At 43.9% G+C, this 10,351-nt stretch overlaps 1 pseudogene; it reads left to right on the forward strand.

The window, feature by feature from the left end:
* Positions 1–6,886: 6,886 nt before the first annotated feature.
* On the forward strand, positions 6,887–7,526 carry LOC110595852 (annotated as a pseudogene).
* The last annotated feature ends 2,825 nt before the right edge of the window (positions 7,527–10,351 follow it).

Below are 10,351 nucleotides of genomic sequence, written 5' to 3' on the forward strand. Positions count from 1 at the left end.
AAAAAAAAAAAAAAAAATTTATTTGTTGTAGAGATGAGGTCCCTCCAAGTTGCCCAGGCTGGTCTTGAAACCCTGGGCTCAGGCAGTTCTCTCGCCTTGACCTCCCAAAGTGCTGGGATTAAAGACTTGAACCACCGCTCCTGGTCTTCCTCATTAATTTTATAGAATCACAATGATCCATGATATGTATCACATTTTATTTAACTAGCTTCTATGGATGGATATTTAGATTATCTCCATTATTTTGCCATTACAAACGATGAACAATGCTACAATGAACAACCTTCTCTACACACCTTATGCTGTATACATACAAGTGGATTCCTAGTAGAAAGTCCTGAAAACGAGGCTGTTGGGTAAAGAGTCTATACAGTTATAATTTAGATAGATACTGACAAATTGCCCTTAATAGAGATTGTGTCCATTTATACTCTCACCTTCAGTGTATGAAAGCCCTTGTTTTACTTAGCCCAACAGGGCGTTATCAAACTTAGATTTTTGTCTAACTGATAAAAAATTATGTCTCACATGGGAAATTTCCTCTGTGCTAGGGGTCAGGAAACTTGAACTTTAATTCTGGCTCTACCTCAGATGAATGTGAACTTAGGTGAGTCACTTTTGCTTCTTCTTTGTTTAAGTCAGAGCCTCACTCTGTCATCCAGGTTGGAATGCAGTGGCACGATCACAGGTCACCGCAGTCTCCCACTCCTGGGCTTGAGGGACCCTCCTACGTCAACATCTCGAGTAGCTGGGACTACAGGCGCATGCCACTGCACCCAGCTTAATGTCTATAAAATGAAGGGATTAGATGATCTCTAAGGTTCCTTCTGGTTTTATATTTCTACCTACTAGAAGCCACAATGAATTTCAGCTTTCTAAAGGTTCTAAGGGTTCATTAGCATAATTAACAATCCACAAGATTAATATTTAGCTTGGTCTACAGTTGCTAAACTGCTGATTCATGCAGAATTAAAAATGACTATGACTCTTCACCAAATTTTATTTGCTTAATAAGTTTTTGTTTGTTTTTTTATTTTTCTTGTAAGGAATGTTATGGTTCCTAGGTTTTTGTTGCTGCTGTTGTTGTTCTGACTAAACAAATTAAGTTAAACTGGGTCATATCCACTGAGCGTTCTTGTAGCTCGATTCCTGAGGTTCTCATATCATTCTTTGGCTGCATTAAGGTGAGTCTGTTCAGATGAGTCACAGTATAAAATAAATGTGTGTGTGAAATTCAAGGTTGCCTTGCAGGGTGAAACTTACCAAGGTGCAGACTTTCATTTCTCCAGTTAAAAAACATGGTTAGCAGCTGGGCTCGGTGGCTCAGCCTGTAATCCCTCGCTTGGGGAGGCTGAGGTGAGTGGATTGCCTGAGCCCGCAGGTTTGAAACCCGCCTGGGCAACTTGGCGAGATCTCATCTCTACAATAAATCAAAAATCAGCCAGGTGTGGTAGCGCGCTTGTAGTTCCAGCTGAGGCGGAAGGATCGCCGGAGCCCAGCAGGTCGAACCTGCGGTGGCCGGGAGCAGCCACTGCACTCCAGTCTAGGCGACAGAGTGAGACTCCAACTCAAAAAAAACCAAAAACAAAAACAAAACATGGTTACCATCAGGAACTAGGAGGGCTAATTTTTTGTTAGTCTAATTCTACTACACCATTTTAAAGGTAAGAACACAGATGCCAGGGAATGTTGAATGACTTGTCTGCACTCACACAGCATGGAAGAATCAGGACCTATGGGGTCAGGGCCTACAGGGTTAGGATACAGGCAGAGGCCTGGTTTTCAGTTAAGCATTTGCCAAGAATCAGCAGCATGGTTTGGGCAAGTCATTTCTCCCTATTGATTAAAGTAAATTAAAAGACAGAATAAAACATGAAATTTTCTAGGCTCCTTATTTATTTTGCGGTCTGAAAATATGTGTTAGGTTGATTGATAGGTATAGAATTCCCTGGTGAAAAAAAAAGTAGGACATATTAAACACAAAAATCAAGATATGGCTTGACTCATTTTGTCATTTTTGTCCATTGCTGAAGGCTGTTTACAGCTTAACATGTGTTCATGTTCGTAACATTGAATGTTCTTGGCAATTTTTTCTCTTAGCAAAATTTGACAAAAGACTATAATACCCTTTAATAAATGCTGCTGTTGAGCAGAAACGAAGCTGAGAAAACCTGAATGAGATCTACTGGCCTCAGCACTCATTAACAGATCTAAAAGCCTAATGAGCGTTAATGACCACTAAGCACAAATATTTATTTATTTATTTTCTCTGGAAGGAAGAGACCTCCATAGATACACGCTTACTATCCTCAGAGTAGCCTCTGTTGTAGATGCTTTGCTTTGTTCATTAACCTAGTTTTCTTTAATCATGGAAGTAATATAGAAGCATAGAAAACAAAAAAAGTTCAAAAAGTATAAAATGGAAACTAAAAGTCTCTCCTTTGGCCCACCCCCCAATCACTCATTACACATTGCACCGAATTGTTACCTCTTCAGTCTCCTTTCATTAAGAACAGCCATGTTTTCCCTTCATGGCACAGATGTTTTTGAAGGGGCCAGGTCAGTTACCTTGCAGAATGTCCCTCAACCTGGACTTGTCTGATGGTTTCCTCGTGATTAGATTCAGAATCTACATTTTTGTCAGGAGTACTACACAGATGATGTTGATTCTTCCTCAGTGCAGCACACCCGCAGGCAGATGTCTGTTTGTTCCATTATTGTTGATGCTAAGTTTGTTCATGTTCTCAAGGAAGTATCTGCCAGATTCCTCCATTGTAAAAGCACCTTTCCCACTTTGTCATTAAGAGTGGTGTGTGAGGTGATACCTAGAGCCCATATGAGTATACTGTTCCCCAATAGTCTTTCACTAAGTGGTTTTGTTATGCAATGATACCCACCTCTTCCTGAATCACATTACTGTGTGGTGCTATTTTTAAATTCCATCATGTCTTCTTTACTTATTGGTTGGCACCTTTTTTTTTTCGAGTTGGTGCCATTCTGTCGCCCAGGCTGGAGTGCAAATGGCACAATCACGGCTACCACAGCCTCAACCTGCTGGGCTCAGGCGATCACACCTGGCTAATTTTTTTTTTAATTGTAGAGACGAGGTCTCGCCATGTTGCCCAGGCTGGTCTCAAACCCGTGGACCCAAGTAAACCTCTTTCCTCTGCCTCCCAAAGTACTAAGATCACAGTCATGAGCCACCACACCCATTGGCATCTTTCTTTAAAACATTATTTTTCTTTCTTGTCTTTCTTTTTAGCATTTTTATTTGTTATTATTATTATTATTTTGAGACAGGGTTGCTCACTCTGTTGCCCAGGCTAGAGTGCAGTGGTGCAATCATGGCTCACTGCAGCCTCAAACTCCCGGGCTCATGCGATCCTCCTGCCTCAGCCTTCCAAGTAGCTGGAACTACAGGCACACACCACCATGCCCAGCTTATTTTTTTATTCATTGTAGAGACGAGGTCTCACCAAGTTGCCCAGGCTGGTCTCGAACCCCTGAGGTTAGACAATCCTCTTGCTTTGACATCCCAAAGTGCTGGGATTACAGGCTTGAGCCACCGTGGCTGGTCTAAAAATTTTTGTAGAAACAAGGTTTAACTATGTTGTGCCCAGGTTGGTCTCAAATTCCTGGCCTCAAATGATCCTCCTGTCTCAGCCTCCCAAAGTGCTGGGATTACATGTGTGAGCCACAATGCCCAGTCAACGTTTTTATTTTTATTAGATTGGAATACAGATTATTTTAAAATTATTTGATACATTATAATCTATTCCTGTCACTATGAATTTCAATACTCAAATAATTCCAAATCTGGTCAGTGAGAGCCCCTTCAGGCTGGCTCCTTTGTCCCCGTGACAGGTTACCATCTGTCTTTGAGCACCTTCTTGCTTTCTGGCACTAGATGCTCTAGGTGATCTTGTACTCTCCCTGCTCCAGCTCTGGCATCACCCATCTCCCTTAGGAATATTCCATTATAATTTTTTTTTTTTTGAGTTGGAGTCTCACTCTGTCACCCAGACTGCAGTGCAGTGGCCACTCCCAGCCACCGCAGCCTCGACCTGCTGGGCTCCGGCGATCCTTCCGCCTCAGCCTTCCAAGTAGCTGGAACTATAGGCGCACGCTACCACGCCCGGATAGTTTTTTATTTATTGTAGAGATGAGGTCTCGTCAAGTTGCCCAGGCGGGCCTTGAACCCACAGGCTCAGGCAATCCACTCACCTCAGCCTCCCAAAGCACGGGATTACAGGCTGAGCCACCGAGCCCAGCTCCATTATAATTTTTTTTTTTTGCCAGAGTCTCACTCTGTTGCCCAGGCTGGAGTGCAGTGGCATGCTCATGATCACCACAGCCTTGACCTGCTGGGTTCAGGCAATCCTTCCGCCTCAGCCTTCCAAGTAGTTGGCACTACAGGTACACACTACCTCATCCGGCTAATTTTTCTTGATTTATTGGAGAGACAAGGTCTCACCAAGTTGTCCAGGTTGGTCTCAAACCCCTAGGCTCAGGCAATTCTCTCACCTGGCCTCCCAAAGTGCTGGAATTACAGGTGTGAGTCACTGCACCTGGCCCCATTATAATTTAAGAGTATAAACTAGAGTGAATTCCTTCCTTCTTCTGCTTCTTCCCTTTCTGCTTCCCAAATTTGAGTGCTATTTTTTTCATCGTCAAGATTTACATCATGACATTTTGATCTGTACCTATCAACTAGTCACTCTTTTGCTACGAGGTCAATTCTAAAATTAAAAATCTGGCTAGGCTTGGTGACTCAAGCCTGTAGTCCCTGCACTTTGGGATGCTGAGATGAGAGGATTACCCGAGCCCACAGGTTCCAGACCAGGCAAGACCTCATCTCTACAATAAATCAAAAAATTAGTGGGATGTGGTAGCGCGCACCTGTAGTTTTAGCTACTCGGAAGGCTGAGGTGGAAGGATCGCCAGAGCCCAGCAGGTCTATGTTGGGGTAGCCGTGAGTGTGCTACTGCACTCCAACCTGGGTGACAGAGTAAGACTCCACCTCAAAAAAAAATTTAATTTAATTTAATTTAAAAACCAATAAATAGGCCGAGTGCAGTGGCTCACGTCTATAATCCTAGCACTTTGGGAGGCCAAGATGAGAGGATTGCCTGAACCCACAGGCTCGAGACCAGTCTGGGAAACTAGTCACCAAGTAGGACCCAGAGAAGGACCCTGAAGAGCTGGAACACCATGCAGAGGGAAGGGACACAACTAGAGTTTTTGGGCAGAGACGCAAGTCATTGGCTCCAGAAACTCCCAAGATAAGACCCATCTTAATGCCCACATTTCTCCTGATGGGGTCCTTGGAATTCACGTTCCTGCCTACAACCCTAATACCAGGCAACGCTTTAGAGGTTAATATAGATTTCCTAGAGCCCCATGAAGAGGGACCTCACAGATCCCCTCTTTAGGGATTTATAGACCCTGCTTCGGGAGCCACCAGGGGGAGAAAGGGAGGCCAGAGCAGTTCCATGTTTCCCATACTGTATGTTGGGGCCCTGGGTAAGAATTCACTGGGAAACAGAAGTTTGAAAAACACTGCTGTAGGCTGGGTGCGGTGGCTCAAGCCTGTAATCCCAGCACTTTGGGAGGCCCAGGCGAGAGGATTGCCTGAGTTCAGGGGTTTGAGACCAGCTTGGGCAACTAGGCGAGACTTCGTCTCTGCAATGACTCAAAAAATTAGCCGGGCATGGTGATGCACGAGACGGAAGGATCACCTGAGCCCAGCAGGTAGAGGCTGTAGTGGCTGTGAGCGTGCCATTGCACTCCAGCCTGGGCAACAGAGTGAGACTCCGACTCAAAAAAAAAAAAAAATCAAACCAATAAATGACATTTATCTTATGATTACATATACAGTATATTATTCTCTCTAAAAGTAAATATCAAATTTTAGCATAGGTATGACTCTCCTAACAGGCTTGTTGAAGATTCACATTTCTCAGCCCCACCCCCAGAAGTTTCTGAATCGACAACTTTAAGGGTCTGGGAGATTCTAAGACACGCTAGAGGTGTTACGGGGTATACAAAGAAGGTTCAAGACCCACCTGGGCAGGCGAGACCTCATCTCTATAATAAATCAAAAAAAAAATCAGCTGGGTGTGGTAGCGCGTACCTGTAGTTCCAGCTACTTGGAAGGCTGAGGCAGAAGGATCACTGGAGCCCAGCAGGCGAGGCTGCGGTGGCCGGGAGCGGCCACTGCACTCCAGTCTGGGTGACAGAGTGAGACTCCAACTCCAAAAAAAAAAAAGGAAGGAAATGTGATTCTATGTTCCTAAAATTTGGCAACTTGATTAAGAATCCTCCAATGTTCGCCCCTCTTTTCTTTCTAGTTGTATTTTCTTCTGAGTCATATTTGTATCAAACTGTTTCTTTCTTTTTTTGGGGGGGTTGCTTTATTTATTATTTTGAGTTGGAGTCTCACTTTTTCACCCAGACTGGAGGGCAGTGGCACGTTCCTAGTTACTCCAGCCTCGATCTGATGGACTCAGGTGATTCTTCCACCTTAGCTTTCCAAGTAGCTGGAACTATAGGCATGAGCCACCACACCCCACTAATTTTTTGATTTATTGTAGAGATGAGGTCTTGCCAAGTTGCCCAGGCTGGTCTCGAACCCCTGGGCTCAGGTAATCCTCTCACCTCGGCCTCCCAAATTGCTGGGATTATAGGCGTGCGCTACCAAGCCCAGACTTTTTTTTAGGTTTTAAAACAGAGTTTATTAGTGAGAAGAAGAGAAGGAAAAAGGAAGATTCATGGCAGAAAGACCTGCCTTGGGCAAGTTTCTCAGAAAGATAAACCACAGAGAGCAGGACATCCGACTTCTGAGCAGGAACCTCTGTAGTTCCAGCAACGAAAGAGGTAATTAAATATGAGTGATGCTGAGAAAGGCAAGAAGATTTTTGTTCAGACGTGTGCCCAGTGTCACACTGTGGAAAAGGGAGGCAAGCACAAGACTGGGCCAAATCTGTATCGTCTCTTCGGGCGACAGATAGGTCAGGCTGCTGAATTCTCTTACACAGATGCCAGTAAGAACAAAGACAGCCGAGCATGATGGCTCCTACCTGTAATCCCAGCACTTTGGGAGGCAGAGGCGAGAGGACTGCCTGAGTCCAGGGGCCCAAGACCAGCCTAGCCAATTTGGCAAACCTTCGTCTCTACAATAAACCACAAAAACTAGCCAGATGTTGTGGCGTGTGTCTGTAGTTCCAGCTACTTGGAAGGCCGAGGTGGAAGAATCGCCTGAGCCCAGCAAGGCAAGGCTGAAGTGGCTGTGAGTAGCCACTGCACTCCAGCCTGGGTGACAGAGACTCCTACTCACAAAAAACAAAACAAAAGAAAACACACACGCACACGCACACGCACACACACAAAACAAGCACAAAGGCATCACCTAGGAAAAAGACACCCTGATGGAGTATTTGGAGAATCCCAAGAAGCACATCCCTGGAACAAAAATGATCTTTGCCAGCATTAAGTAAAGGGGAGAAAGGGCAGACTTGGTAGCTTAATTATTACAAAATAGAAATGTCTCATGCCTTATTTTATGTGTACCATAATTTAATTGAGCTCACACACAAGTATTCATATCAGGAGTGGGCTGACAATATTTTTGTTGGACTTTCCTGATTTAACTAAGACTGGCTTGTGGTTAAGTGAATATGATTTTTAAAAAATTTTAATAGTGATTTCAATGTAGTAAATGCTATCACGGTTTTCCCCTTCTAAGGATATGATTGGACTTGGTTAGTAATGTTCAACTTTTCACAAAGATAGTGAATGCCATCTTAAAATCTATTGGAAATTGTTTCTATATTTAGATTTATATTACTGGTTATATGAATATATTAAATACTGGGGAAGTCCCTTCACTGTCTCAGAACCAAGCAAGATTCATCTGTTTTGTGTTCATTGGCGTCTTAAAAGCAAGGACTGAAAATAAAGTAGTGAGGTCTACTTTATGTTTTTGGTCTTAACTATGCTAATCTAAGTAGAATTCCCTGTATCTAAAAATGTTGTCTTTCAAAGAACAGAGTACATGTTCTCACTCATATGTGGACCTTGAACATTTATCCTAATACTATAAGAAAGAGATTGGCAGTAGCGAGATCCTGCCAGGTGGGAGGCGGGGAGCACAACATCAATAAGGGTACCTGGTCCCAAACCAGACAAAGTGGGAACCAAAGGGAGGCCCAAACTTTACCTGTACGATGACCATTTGTATACGTAACACTGAATTGTACCCGCATCTTTAAAATAAATAATAATAATAAATAAAATAAATAAAAATACTTATTATTAAAAGGCATTTTAGTGTGGTTAATGTATAATATAAAATAAAGACTATTTAATGCTTTTAAAAGGGGGAAAAAATCACCCAAACTGTTTCTTATATCTCATATCATACTCTTTTTTTGGATCTTTCTTTTTTTTTTTTTTGAGTTGGAGTCTCACTCTGTTGCCCAGACTGGAGTGCAGTGGCTGCTCCCGGCCACCGCAGCCTCAACTGCTGGGCTCCGGCGATCCTTGCGCCTCAGCCTTCCGAGTAGCCGGAATTACAGGCACACGCTACCATGCCCGGCTGATTTTTGATTTATTGTAGAGATGAGGTCTCGCCAAGTTGCTCAGGAGGATCTCGAACCCACTGGCTCAGGCAATCCACTCACCTCAGCCTCGGCTGAGCCACCGAGCCCGGCTTTTCTTTTCTTTTTTTTTAGGAATATTCGCTCTTTCTTGAGTTCTTTAAACATTATTTATTCTCTGTAGAGTAATTTTTTCATACTGGATGTCTATGGTAACATTTCTGAGCTATTTTGCAAAACTGGCTTCCTTTGGCTCTCAGCCTTAGTCTGGCTTGACGAAGAAGGCTGCTCTTGGTCTGATTTGTATTCTTGGGGAAAGATACTTTCCCCCTTTTACTTCTTTTACAATTCCTTCTACATTCTTCTATATTCTATATTCTGAAATTTCATCATGATGTGCCTTGGTATAGATATGTCACTTTGAGAAAAATTAAAAGCGAAGAATAGGTAGGATCAAATTGATAGAAAAAGAGCAGATAAAATCACAGCTCAAGGCTGGGCTCGGTGGCTCAGCCTGTAATTCCAGCACTTTGGGAGGCTGAGGTGAGTGGATTGCCTGAGCCTGCGGGTTCGAGACCCACCCGGCAACTTGATACTTGGTGGGATCCTTTAGTCAGAAGGTTTTAAAATGTATTTTATTTTACCCAAAGACAATTTCTTTTTTTTTGAGTTGGAGTCTCACTCTGTCCCCCAGACTGGAGTGCAGTGGCCGCTCCTGGCCACCGCAGCCTCGCCTGCTGGGCTCCGGGGATCCTTCCGCCTCAGCCTTCCAAGCAGCTGGAACTACAGGCGCGCGCTGCCATGCCTGGCTAATTTTTGATTTATTGTAGAGATGAGGTCTCGCCGAGTTTCCCAGGCGGGTCTCGAACCCGCGGGCTCAGGCAATTCACTCACCTCAGTGTCCCAAGGCGTGGGATTACAGGCTGAGCCACCGAGACCGGTGACAATTTCTTTTTGGTATATCTTTTACTATTTCCTCCTTAAAATTTTCTCTCTTCTGTCCTAATACTCATTTTAGACAAATTTTGGGCTTTCTAGGTCTATTCTCTATGCCTTTTAAATTTTCTCCATATTTCTTGGGTTTTTTTTTTGGTATGATTTCTGTATTTTGTATTTTTGTTATGTTATAGGAGAGTTCTTTACTTTCCAGTTTACAAACTGTATAAGTGGGTTGAGCACGTTGGACTAGCTCTGAAGTCAGGCTGCCTGGGTTTGAATCCTGTCTCTGCTGCAGATTAACTATGTAAGTCTCACTGGATTTCATCTGTCCAGTGGGGACTGTAATAATATAGTGACTCGTGTACAGTAAGTGCTCAGTCGTGACTAGTGACTATGCAGATTATTTGCTCCAATATCTTTTTTTTTTTAAATTGGAATCTCACTCCCTTGCCCAGGTTGGGGTGCAGTGGCACACTCACGGCCACCCCAGAGTCGACCTGCTGGGCTCCGGCGATCCTTCTGCCTCAGCTTTCCAAGTAACTGGAACTACAGGCGTGCGCTACCATGCCTGGCTAATTTTTTGATTTATTGCAGAGATGAAGTGTCGCCAAGTTGCCTGGACTGATCTTGAACCTGCGGGCTCAGGAAAGCCACTTACCTCGGCCTCCCAAAGTGCTGGGATTACAGACTGAGCGACTGAGCCCGGCCCGCTCTAATATCTTGAGCTGTGATTTCTTTTTTGAGTTGGAGTCTCACTCTATCGCCCAGACTGGAGTGCAGTGGCCGCTCCCGGCCACCGCAGCCTCGACCTGCTG

Source organism: Carlito syrichta, unplaced genomic scaffold (assembly GCF_000164805.1).
Source record: "Carlito syrichta isolate Samal-C Ts95f unplaced genomic scaffold, Tarsius_syrichta-2.0.1 Scaffold304708, whole genome shotgun sequence".
NCBI classification, from domain to species: Eukaryota; Metazoa; Chordata; class Mammalia; order Primates; family Tarsiidae; genus Carlito; species Carlito syrichta.